Source organism: Oryctolagus cuniculus, chromosome 6, assembly GCF_051225735.1.
Source record: "Oryctolagus cuniculus isolate XC-2025 breed Fujian yellow rabbit chromosome 6, ASM5122573v1, whole genome shotgun sequence".
In the NCBI taxonomy this organism is placed as follows: Eukaryota; Metazoa; Chordata; class Mammalia; order Lagomorpha; family Leporidae; genus Oryctolagus; species Oryctolagus cuniculus.
In genome coordinates, this window is record NC_142872.1 from 31,972,284 (window position 1) to 31,988,738 (window position 16,455).

Below are 16,455 nucleotides of genomic sequence, written 5' to 3' on the forward strand. Positions count from 1 at the left end.
ATGTGAGTGGCTGGGGTCTAAGTACTGTGGCCATCTTCTGCTGCTTTCCCAGGCACGTTAACAGGGAGCTGGATTGAAAGTGCGGAAGTTGGAGCAACCCATATGGGTTGCTTGCATCAGTACTTTTTTTGCACAATGCTGGTCCCCACCCCACCCTCGATATCTTTAAAATGGACATAAGAATCCCTACCTTCTGGGTTGGGAGTTCAGCACCTAATTAAGTCACCGTATTCCTAGTTTCTGGCTGCAGCTGGCCTAGCACCTCGGACTGTGTGACTTCCGCCCACCAGCACCCCTGTCAAGCACAGCCCCACAGATCATGATTTGTCCCCATTTGATTCTGTGACCATGACCAAAAGAACTAAACACAGGCGAACACCTACTCCGAAGGTAACCAAATTGCCAGTGTCCTGCAGATCCTGTGGCCTGGCCTGAACACACTACACATGCCAGGACATTGATGCAGAGGGAAAAGACCGAATACAACCAGAGAGAGAGAAGCTGCCTCAATCCGAAGCAGCTTTTTATTTTCTTAAAGGGGCTGCTTGATCCCTGTGCTCTGTTTTAGGATCTCACGTGACCCCTGTATCCTCACAGTGGTTGCCTCATTGTGTTCGGGGGAAACTGAGTGACCTCTGTTCTTTACAACCACAAGGGTCTTTCCTAGGCCACGATGGAGCCCCGAGGAAAAACAGAGAGCAGAGGAGTTGGCAGTTAAATGACTGGGCCAAGATCGCGTAGCAACACAAGAGTTTGCAGACTTTGCACTTTTTACCCTAAGTCTGTTGCTCCACATGAGGGCACTTACTGGGCTCTCAGCTGGGAAAGAGGGCGGTGTGAGCCTCTCGTGACCGCCTCCCCTTCCAGCCGTGGCTGGAAAGGATGATGGTGGACCCTGTGGGACTTGGGCTGGCCCCCAGTTCCCTCAGATCAACGTGATCTGCCTTTGTTGTCAACTCTACCCTTTGCTGCTTAAACACACACATACAAGGCTTCAAAAAAGTTCATGGAAAATAGCAGTAATGATCTGTTTATTTGGGTGCAAAAAATTTTTAAACTCCAGTTTTTTATTAATAATATATATTTTCCATGAACTTTTGAGGACCCTCTCGAATGCAGATTTAAAAATATTTTTGCACCAAAATAGACATCTTCTGGTTACATTTTTCATGAACCTTTTGCAGTACTCACGTACGCGTGTGTTGAGCCTCCAGCCTTCTGCCGTGTTGCTGTCAGATGCTCCGGGAGAAGGAAGGGAACTCAAGAGAGGCGGGACAAGGGTTCTCGTTCTTCAGGGACCTCGCTGACCACCCAGCACTGCTGCCACCCATCCTTCCACCCCCACCCCAGCCCCAGCCCCGTGTGACTAAAACTGAAGGAGCTTCCTAGAGCCTGCGCTGCACAGGCTGTGGCCCGTCCTGGTTCACAAGAGCCAATTGTGAAATAGACAGGAATCCTGCGAGCCAGTTGTTAGACTGCCTGTGGCCTGACCTAGGTGATGGTGGGACTTCTTTGCACCCCTGAGGTCCTCAAATACAACAAATCACACACGCCATCTGAGAGCCAGTAGTTAAACATTCATGAGCGTCCTGTGCAGCCCAGAGTGGTTTCAGTGTACGTGAGGGTGGAGATGGGAGGTGGGACCCTAGAACTAGAGAGAAGCTACAAATACCATACTTGCTGTTGATCCATCACGATCTTGGTTTGCAGATAAGGTGACTGCTTCCAAGGCCAAGCAGTCAAAGCTGGGTTTTGTTTGTTTGCAGTGGATTAGACCAGACCTCGAGTTTCCAGGAATTTGGTTCCCCTCCCACCTCAAGGAAGTGTCTCAGAACTTTGCTCTGCGTGGCCAAGAACTGCGCACAGATGCAGGGTATCAGTGCCCTCGGACAGGGACGCCTCAGGCTCCTGCAGGCTGCAGGAGGCAGGCGGGAGCCAAGGTCAGTGGAGACATCCTTCACTGTTCCTCACGTGGGGACCCCGGGATTACCCATGCCAGTGGAGTCGACCATGGCCAAAGGCAAGAGGCCAAGGGAGGCACTGCTGGTGCAGTGCTGACCCTGTGGTGAGCGTGCAGGCTGGCTCAGAGGTCAGAGGCCCCAGCACGCTTGAGTGAGCCTTGGCGTCCTCAGGAACTTGTTCGTACCCCAGGGTTCTCACTTGGTGGATGTGGGATGAGCTCCGTTCTGTGTTTCCACGGAAGCCTGGTGTGACGTTGAAGACCCATCTGTGGCCTGCTGTGGTCAAGGCCTTAGCGCACACCTCGTTTCTGATTCAATATCGAGACTTTCAGGGGTCTGCTGTCATTAGCAATGTCGCTCGGCCCACAGCCGGATGAATGAGAGGTTTCTTCCGTGTACCTTGATGAACACAACCATACCGTGGAACCTCTGTAATTGACCTACATGGTAAATCACAGAACGAGTACGGTGAAGACCTCGCCAAAGTCTTCCTCTCCGTGCTGGAATGCACTCAACTCCAGAGACTGCATTTTCCTTACCTCTGTCGCCCTAAACGAGATTCTGGCTGTGTCTAAACCAGTGCAGCTTCCTAGCTTTGGCGTTGATTGCAGGCAGAATGGCTTTTGGCTGTGGCAGAAACCATTAGAAATACAAGCTGTCAGTAGAGAAGCCACGGTTTCTCCTCTCACCTCCTCAATCCTGAGTTGAATTAAGTAAGTGGCATTAAAAAAGAGGGAGATGCTTAAGTCTCCCATGTGCGAAAGGAAATCTATTTTAAAGAGGCAACATAGTCTGCTGGAGAAAGTTAGGATTTCTAGTGGACCTTCAAATTCTCACAGCATTTTTGACTGCTATTTTATTTTTGAGATTGATTTTTTGGGGCTGGTGCTGTAGAGTAGTGGGTTAAGTCAATGTCTGCAGCGCCAGCATCCCATATGGGCACCAGTTCAAGACCCGCTGCTCCTCTTCTGATCCAGCTCTCTACTGTGTCCTGGGAAGGCAATAGAAGATGGCCTAAGTCCTCAAACCTCTGCACCCACATGAAAGACCTGGAAGAAGCTCCTGGCTCCTGACTTTGGATGGGTGAAGCTCCGGCCGTTGCTGCCAATTGGGGAGTGAACCAGCAGATGGAAGACCTCTCTCTCTCTGTCTCTGCCCCTCTGTGACTCTGCATTTCAAATAAATAAATGAAATCTAAACAACAACAACAACAACAAAAGATTTACTTCATTATTTGAAAGTCAGAGTTAACAGAGAAAGAGGGAGATCTTCCATCTAGTTGCTCACTCCCCAGATGGCCACAATTGGCAGGGTTGGACCAGGTCAAAGCCAGAAGCTACTGGGTTTTCCATGATGGGTGGTAGGGGCCCAAGTACTTGGACCATCTTCCAGTGCATTTCCCATGCCATTAGCAGGGAGCTGGATCAGAACTGGAGCAGCCAGGACTCGAACCGGTGCTCATAGGGATGCCGGCATTGCAGGCGGTGGCTTTACCCATTTCTTTCCAGAACACCGGTGATTTTGACAGTTTTTTGTTTTAACCTCCCTGAGCCTAATGTCTCATTTTGAAAGAGAGGGGCAGGGAGGAGACAATTCCCACGTGGCAAGGCACCAGAGGATTAGGAGAGAAAGTGTGTGCATCTCAGTACCCCAGCTTTCAGCACAAGACATTTGGAGGCCCCGGCAATGAAATGCAAGGTGGCTCTCAGAGCTTCAGCCTCTTTGCAAAACAGGGCTAATGAGGATCCCAAGCATCCAGACTTGGTCTCTGCAATCACTGAGGCAATTCACATAAACCGCCTGGCAAACGTCAGCGACAACTGGGTAGCAAAACAAACGCGTGGAGTAAAGATCTCTGACCAGCGGAATCCAGGCAGGGTCCCGGAGTCCACGCTGATATGAACAAATGAATAAATGAGGCGTGCGAGAAAGTTCTTTAACAGCAGTGGATGCCAGCTAAGAGCCGGAGAAGGGCTGGCAGGGCTGCAGTGGCGCTGTGGGGCAGCCCGTGTGACGGTGCTCGAGTCAGTTGACTGTAACATGGCAGTGACGTCCAGCACCAAGGCTGCTCTTCCTGAGCCTGTGGGTTTTGTAGTGCACCTGCACTCTCCTCTGGGCATGGCCTACTGAGTTGCCACAGAAGGCCCAGCCCACCTCCCCAGTGTCTTCTTGCCCTGGGTGCTGTTTCCCTCTGCACACTAGGGTGCTTCCTACTCACCAGGCTGCTCACTGGTTGCCCAGCTGCTCCTTACTCATTTGCTAGTGGGCTTCACCGAGGGCTTCCCTTTCTCTTATTTTAACCCGGTATGTTTCTGCCTCACCTTGAGGCTCTGCTCAGAAGTCAGCTTGTCTGGAATCTCCCTGCCTATCTCTTGCTTCCTCCAAGAGCAGGCTTTCAGTGCCCTTGAGCGTTAGATACAACAGAACATTTGCCCCCTGGGGCTGGCGCTCTGGTGCAGCGGGTTGAAGCCCTGGCCTGAAGCACCGGCATCCCATGTGGGCACCAGTTCTAGTCCTGGCTGCTCCTCTTCCCATCCAGCTCTCTGCTATGACCTGGGAAAGCAGTGGAAGATGGCCCAGCTCCTTGGGCCCCTGCACCTGCACAGGAGACCCAGAAGAAGCGCCTGGCTCCTGGCTTCAGATTGGCACAGCTCTGGCCGTTGCAGTCATCTGGGGAGTGAACCAGCAGATGGAAGACCTCTCTCTCTGTCTCTACCTCTCTCTGTAACTGTGTCTTTCAAATAAATAAAATAAATCTTTTTTTAAAAAAAGAACATTTGCCCATCTGGAGCTGTTTGTGTATATATTTACACTGGATGCTTTTGGAGATCAAGAATGCTGTCGTGTTGACATCTGTGCCCCCAGGAGTAGGCATAGTGGGTCTTCTGGAGGGGGTGGTTGGATGGGTATGCGTATCCATGGAAGTCCTTTAACACCACAGAGCAGCCCTGTGTACTAGAACGTTGCCCTCTGGGCTCACTTCATAATCTCGACTGAGAAGTTTACTAGCAGGTTGGAGCTATACAAGGTGGACTTGAAGGCTGCAAATCGACCTGTATCTGATGTCTTTCAGGTGAACTTGGTGTTCTTTCCCTGCCTGCCTTCCTGATCCCTTGTCTTCTCGGCAGATCTCTTCGTGGAGGGATGTCTCTCTGGCATAGAAATATTGTGTGTTGGATTTGTTGGCTGGAGAAACTTATTTTCCTATGCCATGAGAGAGAGAGAGGGAGCAAGCAAGCGAGCTGGTTTTGTTCAAAGGCTTTAGCTATTGTTCCCTCAGAGGGGATCCAATGAATAGAAAGCTACCATCCATCGTTTAAAATGCTGACTGACACCTGAGGCGTCCATTTGTACACGTGGTCGTATTTTTATATATTTAGGACCAGAGTCAGATTGAATCTGGCATTCAACAGCCTTGATTTTCATTTCTTCCATGTTGAGTTTTGCTTCAAGTTTCTGATCATTTCTAATCTGAAAGGTGGCCAAGGTCTTAGTGGTAGCCGTGGCTGTGCCAACTCTCCATATCCCCTGTGCCACAGGGGCTGAGATTGCCTCTTGGAATTTGTGCATCCTGGCAGGTGCAGCCCATGCAGGGGTCAGACCCCCACAGTCTGATGAGATAAGAGCCTCCTGCATGGGATCTCATTTAGTCTCCATCTGCACAGCCATTTGGGCCTCGGGCCTCATGACTCACACAGTGGCTATCCATCTGCGCATTAACTCCAGAAAGGAAAAAGGACTTCTTTGCACTTGGTGAGTCATTGTATCACATGTCTTGGAGCCACCTGCCTGACTCACAGACTGTAACAAAGTTCGGCCAATTGGGGGTTCCCTGATGAATATTACTCCCATATTGCCCTCTAAGTCCCTCAAACAAGCTGAACTTCACACCCTGATCAATATGCAATAGCTCAGGGTAGTCATATGCTCGCAGCCTCTGCCTTTATATCCCTCCCTGCACCTTACAGAATTCAACTTAGTTGATCTTTCCTCCATCGAGTCCAGTGGAAGCCTCAGCATCACAGTCAAGGTGGTACTCCCCACAGCCACCCGCCACAGTCAATTAGAAGGTACAGCTGGGAAGGTCAGTCTAAGTGGTGAGGATGTAGTCCCCAGAAAGCTACTTCTATTTTCTTGGATATCTGATTTGGGAGTACACATAGGGTCTGCAATTCAAATGTTGTATAGGAATCATCTATGAAAATTTTCTTTCCTGTCCAGTTCCCCAAATCCTCTCCTTAGAGGCAACAAGTGTCATCAGGCTTTCATGTATGTGTGTTTGTCTGTGTGTTATAGTGACACGCACATACACACACACAAGTATATTGTGTGTATATACACATCTCATTTGTATACATATGAAAGGACATCAAAATGTTCATGGAAAATGAAATTGAAAGTTTATTTTGCAGCAAAAATTGTCATCTATAGGTTTTTGTTTTTTCTTTTCTTTTTTTTTTTTTTAATTTTTGACAGGCAGAGTGGACAGTGAGAGAGAGAGACAGAGAGAGAAAGGTCTTCCTTTGCCATTGGTTCACCCTCCAATGGCCGCCGCTGCAGCCGGCGCACCGTGCTGATCCGATGGCAGGAGCCAGGATCCAGGTGCTTTTCCTGGTCTCCCATGGGGTGCAGGGCCCAAGCACCTGGGCCATCCTCCACTGCACTCCCTGGCCACAGCAGAGAGCTGGCCTGGAAGAGGGGCAACCGGGACAGAATCCGGCGCCCCGACCGGGACTAGAACCCGGTGTGCCGGCGCCGCTAGGCGGAGGATTAGCCTATGGAGCCACGGCGCCGGCCTGTTTTTTCTTTTTCTAAGATTTATTTATTTGGCCGGTGCCGTGGCTCCATAGGCTAATCCTCTGCCTGCGGCGCTGGCACACCATTTTCTAGTCCCGGTCAGGGTGCCAGATTCTGTCCCGGTTGCCCCTCTTCCAGGCCAGCTCTCTGCTGTGGCCTGGGAGTGCAGTGGAGGATGGCCCAAGTGCTTGGGTCCCTGCACCTGCATGGGAGACCAGGAGGAAGCACCTGGCTCCTGGTTTCGGATCAGCGCAGTGCACCACCCACGGTGGCCATTGGAGGGTGAACCAACGGCAAAGGAAGACCTTTGTCTCTCTCTCTCACTGTCCACTCTGCCTGTCAAAAAAAAAAAAAGATTTATTTATTTGAAAGGCAGTTATTTTATGGAGAGAGAAAGAGAGATCATCTATCCACGGGCTCATTCCCCAAATGGCTACAATGGCTAGAGCTGGGCTGGTCCAAAGCCAGGAGCCAAAAATTTCTTCCTGGTCTTCCATGCAGGTGCAGGGACCCAAGGACTAACCCTCTGGACATACCATCTGTGTGTGTGTGCTTTATTAGTTTGTGTGAGCTACTGTAACAAAGTGCCCATACTGGGGGCAATGGTAGGGGTTAAGTGATAGAAATGTGTGGTCTTACAGTCAGGAGACTGGGAGTCTGGGACCAAGGGGTCAGCAGTGCTTAGCAAGCTGGGAGGGAGCATCTGCCCCATATTTCTTTCCTGGCCGTCTTCATCATTCCTTGGCTGCTGTGTCTGAGGACTAGCTCTGATCTCCGCATTCTTTTTTGTACAGTGTCTCCCTGTGTTCATGTCTGTGTCCAAATGTCCCCTTTCTGTAAGGCCATCAGTCCTGTTGGATTAGGGCCCATAATTTTAATTTAATGACTTCTGTAAAGGCCCTATCTCCAAACAGTTTTACTTTCAGGGGTAGTGTATGGAGGTCAAGACTTCAACATCAGAACTTGGAGGGGGCATAATTCAATCTATGTAATCCAAGCATTTAAGGATGACAGGTCCTTTGCACAGATTTCAAAAATAGTTTTTTCAGTATTTTATTGATTTGCATAAAGCATGAGCAGCATAAGTGAACAGTATTTAATATCCATCTTATTCATATGCAGATAAAACTAAGACGAATTTGACTTAAACATCCCATTTCCATTAGTGTTCTGTAGGCCAGCCCCCATTCTCTAACTTTCTGTACCTCAAAGTATCTTCCCTTAAACCGCACCCAAGTAAAGGTTAAATTCCAATTTTTTCCCCAAATGTTTTGAAGAAGCTCTGGGCCAGTGAACAAAGATGTCCCCTGTAGTGTTTCCATTACCTAGATCCTCCTGAGAGATCTTTTGCGCAGATGGTGTGTGCCGGTGAGAGGTGTGGCCAGGCCTCAGGTGAGGTTTCCGTTTACCCAGTCAGCTGCTTGGTTGTGTTTGGGACAAGGACTGATCTCAGTGCCATGGTCTTTGAAGAAAAAGGGACCAATTCTTGGAGACTGATGTGGCTGAATCCTGAACATGAAAGTAGTAAGCTGTGCCGGCGCCGCAGCTCACTAGGCTAATCCTCCGCCTTGTGGCGCCGGCACACCGGGTTCTAGTCCTGGTTGGGGCACCAGATTCTGTCCCAGTTGCCCCTCTTCCAGGCCAGCTCTCTGCTGTGGCCAGGGAGTGCAGTGGAGGATGGCCCAGGTGCTTGGGCCCTGCACCCCATGGGAGACCAGGAGAAGCACCTGGCTCCTGCCATCGGATCAGCGCGGTGCGCCGGCCGCGGCGGCCATTGGAGGGTGAACCAACGGCAAAGGAAGACCTTTCTCTCTGTCTCTCTCTCTCACTGTCCACTCTGCCTGTCAAAAAAAATAAAATAAAATAAATAGAAAGTAGTAGGCTAAGAGAGCCATATCCATGCCCAGTGGCTCTCGTGCGCTGGAGACAGGAATTCTTCCAGACCCACTAAGGGTTTGGATCGTCTTGGCTGTCTGTATCATGGTTACCCTGGCACTCTGATTCTCACTGCCCCCTGGGCCAGTTTAAGTCAGACTTCAGCCATATGCCTGAGTACTCCCTTCTCGCTAAGTCACAGTTTGTTGTGGACAAAATGGATAGAATGAGAGTCTCTCTGTGATCCTTTACACTTTTTAAGATTTATTCATTTGAAGAGTTATAGAGAAGCAGACGCAGAGAGAGAGAGAGAGAGAGAGAGAGAGAGCGAGCTCAGTCTTCCATTTGCTGGTTCACAACCCAAATGGCCGCAAGGCCAGGGCTGAGCCAGGCTGAAGCCAAGAGCTTCTTCCGACCTGCGCGCAGGGGTTCAAGCACTTGGGCCATCCTCGGCAGCTTTCCCAGGCACATTAGCAGGGAGCTGGACCGGAAGTAGAGATTTTCTATGCGAGCTCAGATTCAATTGTATTGTCGAGCTAGCCATGCCTCACTCCATCCATGCCTTCACCAGATATTTTGTGACTGCCCTGTAGGAACCGCTGTGACTGACTTGAAAACTCTTTGCACTTCCAGGTGATGAGGATTTTAGTCAATGACAAATCTGCTCTCCCTCGTCACTGATTGGTTGAGAGTTGGGCGGGCCCATCTGCTTTAGGCCAATGAAATGTGAGTACAGGGTTCTTGACGCCCACCCTTTCCGGAAGCAGCCCCGCTTCCCCACTTCTGTCGGGTAAATGCTGCTCGGCCATGTTGTTGCCTGAGGCCGAGCGACCTTGGCCCAAGGCTGAGGTGTCTGTCGTGGAAGGCTGTAAGAACAAGGCTCAGTTTTACCTTCTGCGTCTCCGGTAGCATGAGGTACAGTGTATTTTTTTATTTCAGCTGGTTTGAATCGAGTTTCGGGTACTTTGGGCACGATGTTTGGGGTTTCTCCTGGATGACTCTCCTGCGCAGGTGCGATGGGGCTTCCTTGTGTGGCCTCGGGGAGGCAGGGGCTCAGCAGCGCCTGGGCCTGCTTCGTGGTGCTCGTCACAGCCGCTTGCACTGCGCAGCTCCTGTGCTTGGTTATAAGCACTCCGTGGGCCAGGTCGTCTCCTGGTTCATTTTGGGTTTCCTCAGGCTAACGGAGCCGGAAGCGCGGACGGGACACTGCAGTGGATAAAGCGAACCACCGTGAGGCCTTGTGTGTTTCCTCTGAGAGCGCGAAGGGTTCGGGGAAGTGACTGACACTCGGTGTGCCAGGTGTCTTCCACGTACGTAAATTAATGTGTTCTTCGCCACAGTCCCCAGAGCCGGGCTCGGAGCTGATTGTTTACAGAGGACGAGGTCGTACTAGCAGGCGTGTCAGGGAATGGAGCTTGGACATTCTCGAAGGGTCCGTGTTGTGGCACAGGGGTTGAGCTGCTGTTGGAGTCCTGGCCGCTTCACTCCCCGTGCAGCATCAGGCAGCCAGGATGGCCCAAGTGCTCAGCCCGCACTCACGTGGGAGACCCGGAGGCAGGTCTGCGCTCCTGGCTTTTTGAGGCCATTTGGGGAGTGAACCAGCAAATGAAAGATCTCTCTAGAAAACGTTAAAAAAAAAAATGGCTTGAAGGATTCTCTCCCTCTGCTGTTTTTGTGAATAGGTGTGTGAGGTAGGGAGGTAGCATTTTATTTTATTTTTTATTTATTTGACAGAGTTACAGAGAAAGAGAGAGAGAGAAAGAGGAAGAGTGGATCTTCCACCCACTCCCCAAATGGCCCCAATGCCCGGAGCTGCGCTGATCCGAAGCCAGGAGCCAGGTGCTTCCTCCTGGTCTCCCATGCGGGTGCAGGGCCCAAGCACTTAGGCCATCCTCCACTGCCCTCGCGCGCCACAGCAGAGTGCTGGACTGGAAGAGGAGCACCTGGGACTAGACCATGGTGCCCATATGGGATGCTGGTGGCGCAGGCGGAGAATTAACCAAGTGAGCCACGGCGCTGCTCCAAGCATTTCCTTTAGTTCTAGTTTTACCAGTGGCTTTGGGTCATTATTTCAGACTGTGGTTTTTGTCCAACTTTGGTTATTCTTGGCTCACAACAAACCAAATTTTTCCCAGCTTTATCAAGGCATAATTAACAAATAAAATTGTTTAATTTGTACTATGTGATGCCTTGAGACACACTTAAAGTACTTGATTACCATAATCAAGGTACTTGAGCAGTCCATCACATCACGTAAGTGTCTCTTTGTGTGGGTATGAAGAACATTCAGGATCTGTTTTCTCAGGCATGCAATGCAGTGTCATCCCTTAGATCCACCAGGCTGTAATGAGATCCTCGTAATTTGCCCATCTTAAAACTAAAAGCCCTTAACCTTTGACCAGCAGTTGCTTATTTTTCATAGTCATCAGAAAACAGTCTTCAAGTTAGACTTTTTTGGATTCCACATAGAAATGTGATCATGTGTTATCTTTCTGTGCCTGACTTATTTCACTTAGCATAATATTCTTCAGGTTCCTTGATGCTGTTGCACGTGGTCAGGATTTCCTTCATTTTCTGACTGAATAATAGCCTGTAAAATATGCACCGTTTTCTTTATCCATTCACCCATCCCCCGAAACTTAAGTTGATTTCACATCTTACCTGTTGTGAACGATGTGGCAATGAGCTCGAGAGTGCAGGCGTCTCTTTGAGACACTGATTTTGTTTGCTTTGGGTATATAACTGTAAGCAGGATTGCTAAGTCAGATGGTAGTTATGTGTGTAATTTCTTGACATACCTCCATGATGTTTCCCATAATGATTACATTCATCAAACATAAACTTATTACCGGTAAATGCTAATCACTGTACTAAGTTCTTAGGCCAGAACAGCACAGATATGGCCTTGGCTTTGAAGGGCACATAATATATAGTGACACAGATTTGATTTGAGTGTGTATTGACCATAGGAGCATCTGTTAACATCGTACAATTATGGATTTGCAGTGTGACCAGTAAAGACATACTGCTTCTCTCCCCCTTTTTTTTTCCCAAGGTGGAAGGCTAAAAACTGCTGCCAGCGGATTTTAGTGTTTTGGTTGATTAGTCGTTTGACCTTTCGCCAGACAGTTGAACAGCATTGATGATATTCTTGAGTGTCCTTGTGATGGATTTCCTCTTAGCTCCCCGAAATTGACAGGGGAAACTCAGACTTTTAGAATCATATTTTTTTTACAGTGGTTTATTGCCTTGTTACATAGAGGTCTTATTTAACAGCTTACTCTGACAGAAAAATTCAGAACATTTGGGATAAAGTTGTATTCAGGGTGCAAAATAATGCTGAGACCTTACCCCTTGGTACTGAATGATCTGAGTGAAACAGGGGGTGATTGTGAAAAATAAATCTTGGCTCTGTACTGCCTTTTTTTTTTTTTTATGAATTTTTGGGATACATAAGAACGTGGTTTTGGCAGGTCCAGCCATTCAGCTGAGTTGCTTGTGGTTTTGTTTGTGAGAGATGGTGTGATATCAGCTTTCTGGCTTACATTTGTGGTTTGCCGGTGCCTGTCTTGGACCCTTGGCCACAGGGAGGTGTGTCATCTGTGATCTAAATAAATAGGAAACAGCTAAACTGCATGACCCCCAGCTCACAAAGTTAGGCCTCGTTTCATGAAATGCAGCTTGCTGCTCTGACAGTGTTTTTTAAAAGTTGAGCTATGCATCTTTCTGTTCTGAGAAAGTGTTATTTAAAAATTGAGCTATGATTTAGCCTTTCAAAGTGGGCAGTTTGTTGACTTTTAGGATATTTACAAAGTTGTGCAACTGTCACCATTATCTATTTCTAGAACATTTTCCTCTTTGTTAAAAAACAAAAACATACCTTATGCCTGTTGTCAGTCACTACCTACATCCCCCTGCTTCCCTCAGCTGCAAAGGCCAGGGCTGGGCCAGGTTGAAGCCAGGAACCTGGAATTCCATCTGAGTCTCCTACACAGATGCAGGGGCCCAAACGCTCAGGCCAGCTTCCACTGCTTTTCCAACCGCAGTGGAAAGCTGTGGGGACCTGGATTGAAAGTGGATTGGAAGCGGAGCAGCAGGGACTTGAAATGGTACTCATTTGGGAAGCCAGTGGGAAAGGTGGCAGCTTGGCCTACTAACCTACAGCTTAGCCACAATGTTGACCCCCGTGAATAAATCTTTTTTTTTTTTTTTTTTAATTTCTGTTGGGGAAGGCAGAATAGGAGATAGGCTTAAAGAGAGAGCTTAAGACTAATTTGAGAAGGACCTAAGGACCTTTCCAGCCCTTTTTTTTTTTTTTTTTTTTTTTTAATCCTATCTATGGAGAAGGATCAGAGGTTTTTGAGTAGGAGGCCTGCAAGGTCAGGCTTGGTGTAGGAAGAAAACTGAGGGAAGTGTGGATGGTTTGTGGTGCAGGGAAACACACTGGAAGATTTTTTGGTGTAATTCACGTGAGGAATAATGACCTGTATTAGGGCTGGTGGGACTTTAAAAATTGACAAATATTCCAGATTCTTGGGTTGGAAAGTAGACTTTGCATATGCTGGTGGTGGCCATAATACGTAATTTAGGAACCTTTATTTCAGCTCTTTTCTAGTGCTTGATGTTCTTTGAGAAATAAGGACATTTAAGTCTTGATCTTACTGATTGCTTTTCTAAGATGTGTTTGTCAGCTTATGGTGGTTAGTTATAAATTGCCTTTCGGGGAGATCAGGTTCTGCAAGTGGCAGGTTTTGTTTTTGCTTCATACTTCAAGGCTATTGAACTCTAGTTTATGTACAGTAAAAGTTACCCTGTGTAGTATACAGTTTGGAGTTTTTGACAGACACAGGCCTGCATATGTACGTAACCACCACCGCAAAGTATCACACCATAAAATTCGCTGCTCTGCTTTGTGCCTGATGACCTGATGTCTGTTCCTGTGGATTTGCCTTTATGTAATGCATATTACTGTAGTCATACAGTGTTAAAACCTCTTGGTAATCAATACATCAGTTCATTCATTTTTATTGCTGAGTATTACTTGAGTATATGAATAAATCACAATTTACCTTCATTTGTTGAAGGACATTTTTATTGTGTCCAGTGTTTGATTACAGCAAGTAAAATTGCTGTAAACGTTCATGTACAAATAAGCACAATGTTTTGAACATAGATTCATTTATGTTGGCTTAGTAACGAGAAGTTGGATGTCTAGATCATATGGGAGATACCTGTTTAGCTTTGAGATTGCTTTCTTGTTTTGCATAGTGGTTCACCATTGTACATTCCCATTAGCAGTGTGTTAGAGTTCCAGTTCCTCCACATCCTCACTGTCATTTGATGCCGTCAGTCTTTGAAATTTAGCATGATAATAGACAGGTAGTAGCATCTCATTGGATATGGTCTATTTTCTTGATCACTAGACATTATCTTTCTGTTCTTCATCTGTGTTTCTTCTTTGTGTATCAGTCTGTTTTCCTCATTTTGGGGAGGGTGAGCATTTTTTTGTTGCTGTTGTACAATGAGTTCTTTACATATTCTGGATGCAAGCTAGCAGATTTGCACTTTGCAATGGTTTTTCTCTCATTTTTGGGCTTTTCATTTTATTAAAATCATCTTTTAAAGAGTAAGCATTTTGAATTTTGAAGAAAACAAATATATAAATTTGGTTTGTTACAGATTGTGCTTTTGGTATTCTGTCTTAAAAAATCTTTGCCTAACCTAGGGTCATAAACATTTTCTCCTATATTTTCTTTTTGTAAATGTCTGTGTCCCATTTTGGTTTAAATTCTGTATTTGGTATGAGGTATGGAGCCAAAATCAGATTTTAAATACATTTAGCCAATAGTTAGAGCTTATTTGTTGAAAAAGTTGTTTCTGTTACCACTGAATGTTTAAAAAGATTTATTTTGTTAAGGTCTTATGTATTTTTAAGGTTTATTTTTTTAAAAGCAGTTTTAGACTTAGAGGAAAATTGAGAAGGGATGAGCTTTCCCCTATGATCTCTGACCCCACACATGGATGGCCTCCCCAATATAAGTATCCCCGAAGCAGAGAAGTACGCTTATTACAACTGAAGAACCTATGTTGACACATCATTAACACCCGGAGTCCATAGTTTACTTTTGTGTTAACTCTTGGTATTGGACGTTCCAGGGGTTAAATGTATAATACATGATGACATGAATTCAGTATTATACTATGTTTATTTTTTTATTTACTTGAAAGAACTACAGAGAGAGAGGGAGAGACACAGAATCTTCTGTTGATTCACTCCTCAGATGTCTGAAACAGCCAAGGCCAAGCCAGGAACCAGGAGCCTCATCCAGTTCTGCCGTGAGTAGCAGGGACTGAAGCACTTGAGCCATCTTCAGCTGCACACCCCAGGTGCATTAACAGGGAGGTAGATTGGAAGTGGAGCAGCCAGGACATGAACCAGTGCCTATAAGGGATGCTGTTTTTTTTTTTTTCAAGCCTTTACTTAATGCAAATTTCATAGGTACAGCTTTAGGAATGTAGCAGTTCTTTCCTCCATACACGCCCAGCCACCCCCACTCCCATCCCATCTCCTATCTCCTACTCCCTCTCCCATCCCATTCTTCATTAAGATTCATCTTTTTGTGTGTGTGTGATTTAAAAGTATTTATTAGAATCAAGGACCTCCAGCCGGAGCGGCATAGAGGGGAGGCTTCCAAGAGATGAAAACCCAAAGGGGACTGGTAGCAGTCAGCTTTAAGTACAATTTCAAAGAAAAAAAGTTTGACAATTAGATTGGCATTCACTTACCAGGTAGGGACCAAAAGAAAACCATCAAAAGACCTCATTTAAAATTCTCCATCCTGTCTGGCCTGCTAAAGGGGTGTAGATAGTTTGTTTTCACAATAAGCTGTGAGTTCTGCAGGAGTTTCCTTGCTATTCTCAAGGTAAATTTAGAGATTCCGAAAGGCAGGAGGGCATTCTGTTAGTTCTTGCTAAAGATAAAGTTTTGGGAAAGGAAGCAAGTATTTTATACCCCAAATTCCATTGGGATCCCCCTATCTATTAACCCATCTGACTCCTCACAAGCCCTCCTGCTGGAGATGGAAGCCCTAACTTCTGTTAGTGGGAACTGGGCAGATGATAGCTCTACCTGCTTCATGCTGAAAAGGGGCATTTTTGGGAAGGGTAGTCAAGACAGGGTTGCAGCAGGAGGTGGCTTCTCCAGGGGGATGCAGTGCCAGCTTGCAGAAACTGCTTCCATCGGAGGTTTCATGTCCATGGCCACCTAGAATTTTACTTTTTTAAGTCTGGAGAAAATGAATTTAGCAAGCAGTTTAAACTCACAGGATCTAAAATCACAGAATCTAGAACCAAGTACAGAGTCATTACTAGAGGCCCTAAGAAAAGTGTCTAAATCATGAGCAAGTTGTCCCCTTCCCCCATGGAGAGGCAAATACAAAGTAACAGAAAGGGTGGCTTGAAAATAATCAGGTGGGCTTAAGGCCTCGTCAGTTATGAGGCTTAAACCAATCCAGATCTTGTCACATGTGGTACATCATAAGGGAGGCACCCTGTTCACTTCGATTATCTAGCTGGTCTGGGAGGAGAGCTGGCTTGAAGAGAAGGTAGGTGGCATTTCTAAAGGGAAAACATTTATTAGTTAATAGATAGTTCTGCCTGCTATGCTGTTGACCCTACTTGGCCATCCCCTTGATAGTAGTGGTTACTTTAGAAGCTGGGGTGAGTGAAGGGCTTGGCTTTTCAGCTTAGAGCAAACAAGGCCTGTGGCTCTGACCTGGGGCCCTTTGACTCATTGCAGGTCCATTTCCAGTGTCCCAACTCT

The 16,455-nt window shown here is 47.0% G+C and overlaps 1 long non-coding RNA gene across 2 annotated transcripts in view; it reads left to right on the forward strand.

Moving 5' to 3' along the window:
- Positions 1-8,916: 8,916 nt before the first annotated feature.
- The window catches only part of LOC138850174 (uncharacterized), a 69,788-nt gene continuing 62,249 nt past the window's right edge, over positions 8,917-16,455 (forward strand). Inside the window, exons 1-2 of one of the 2 annotated variants that reach the window (XR_016236260.1) lie at positions 9,350-9,548; positions 14,862-14,969. This is a non-coding gene — a long non-coding RNA (uncharacterized LOC138850174). Of the gene's footprint in view, positions 9,549-14,861; positions 14,970-16,455 lie in introns of both variants that reach the window. The other variant, XR_011389783.2, reaches the window with a different exon arrangement.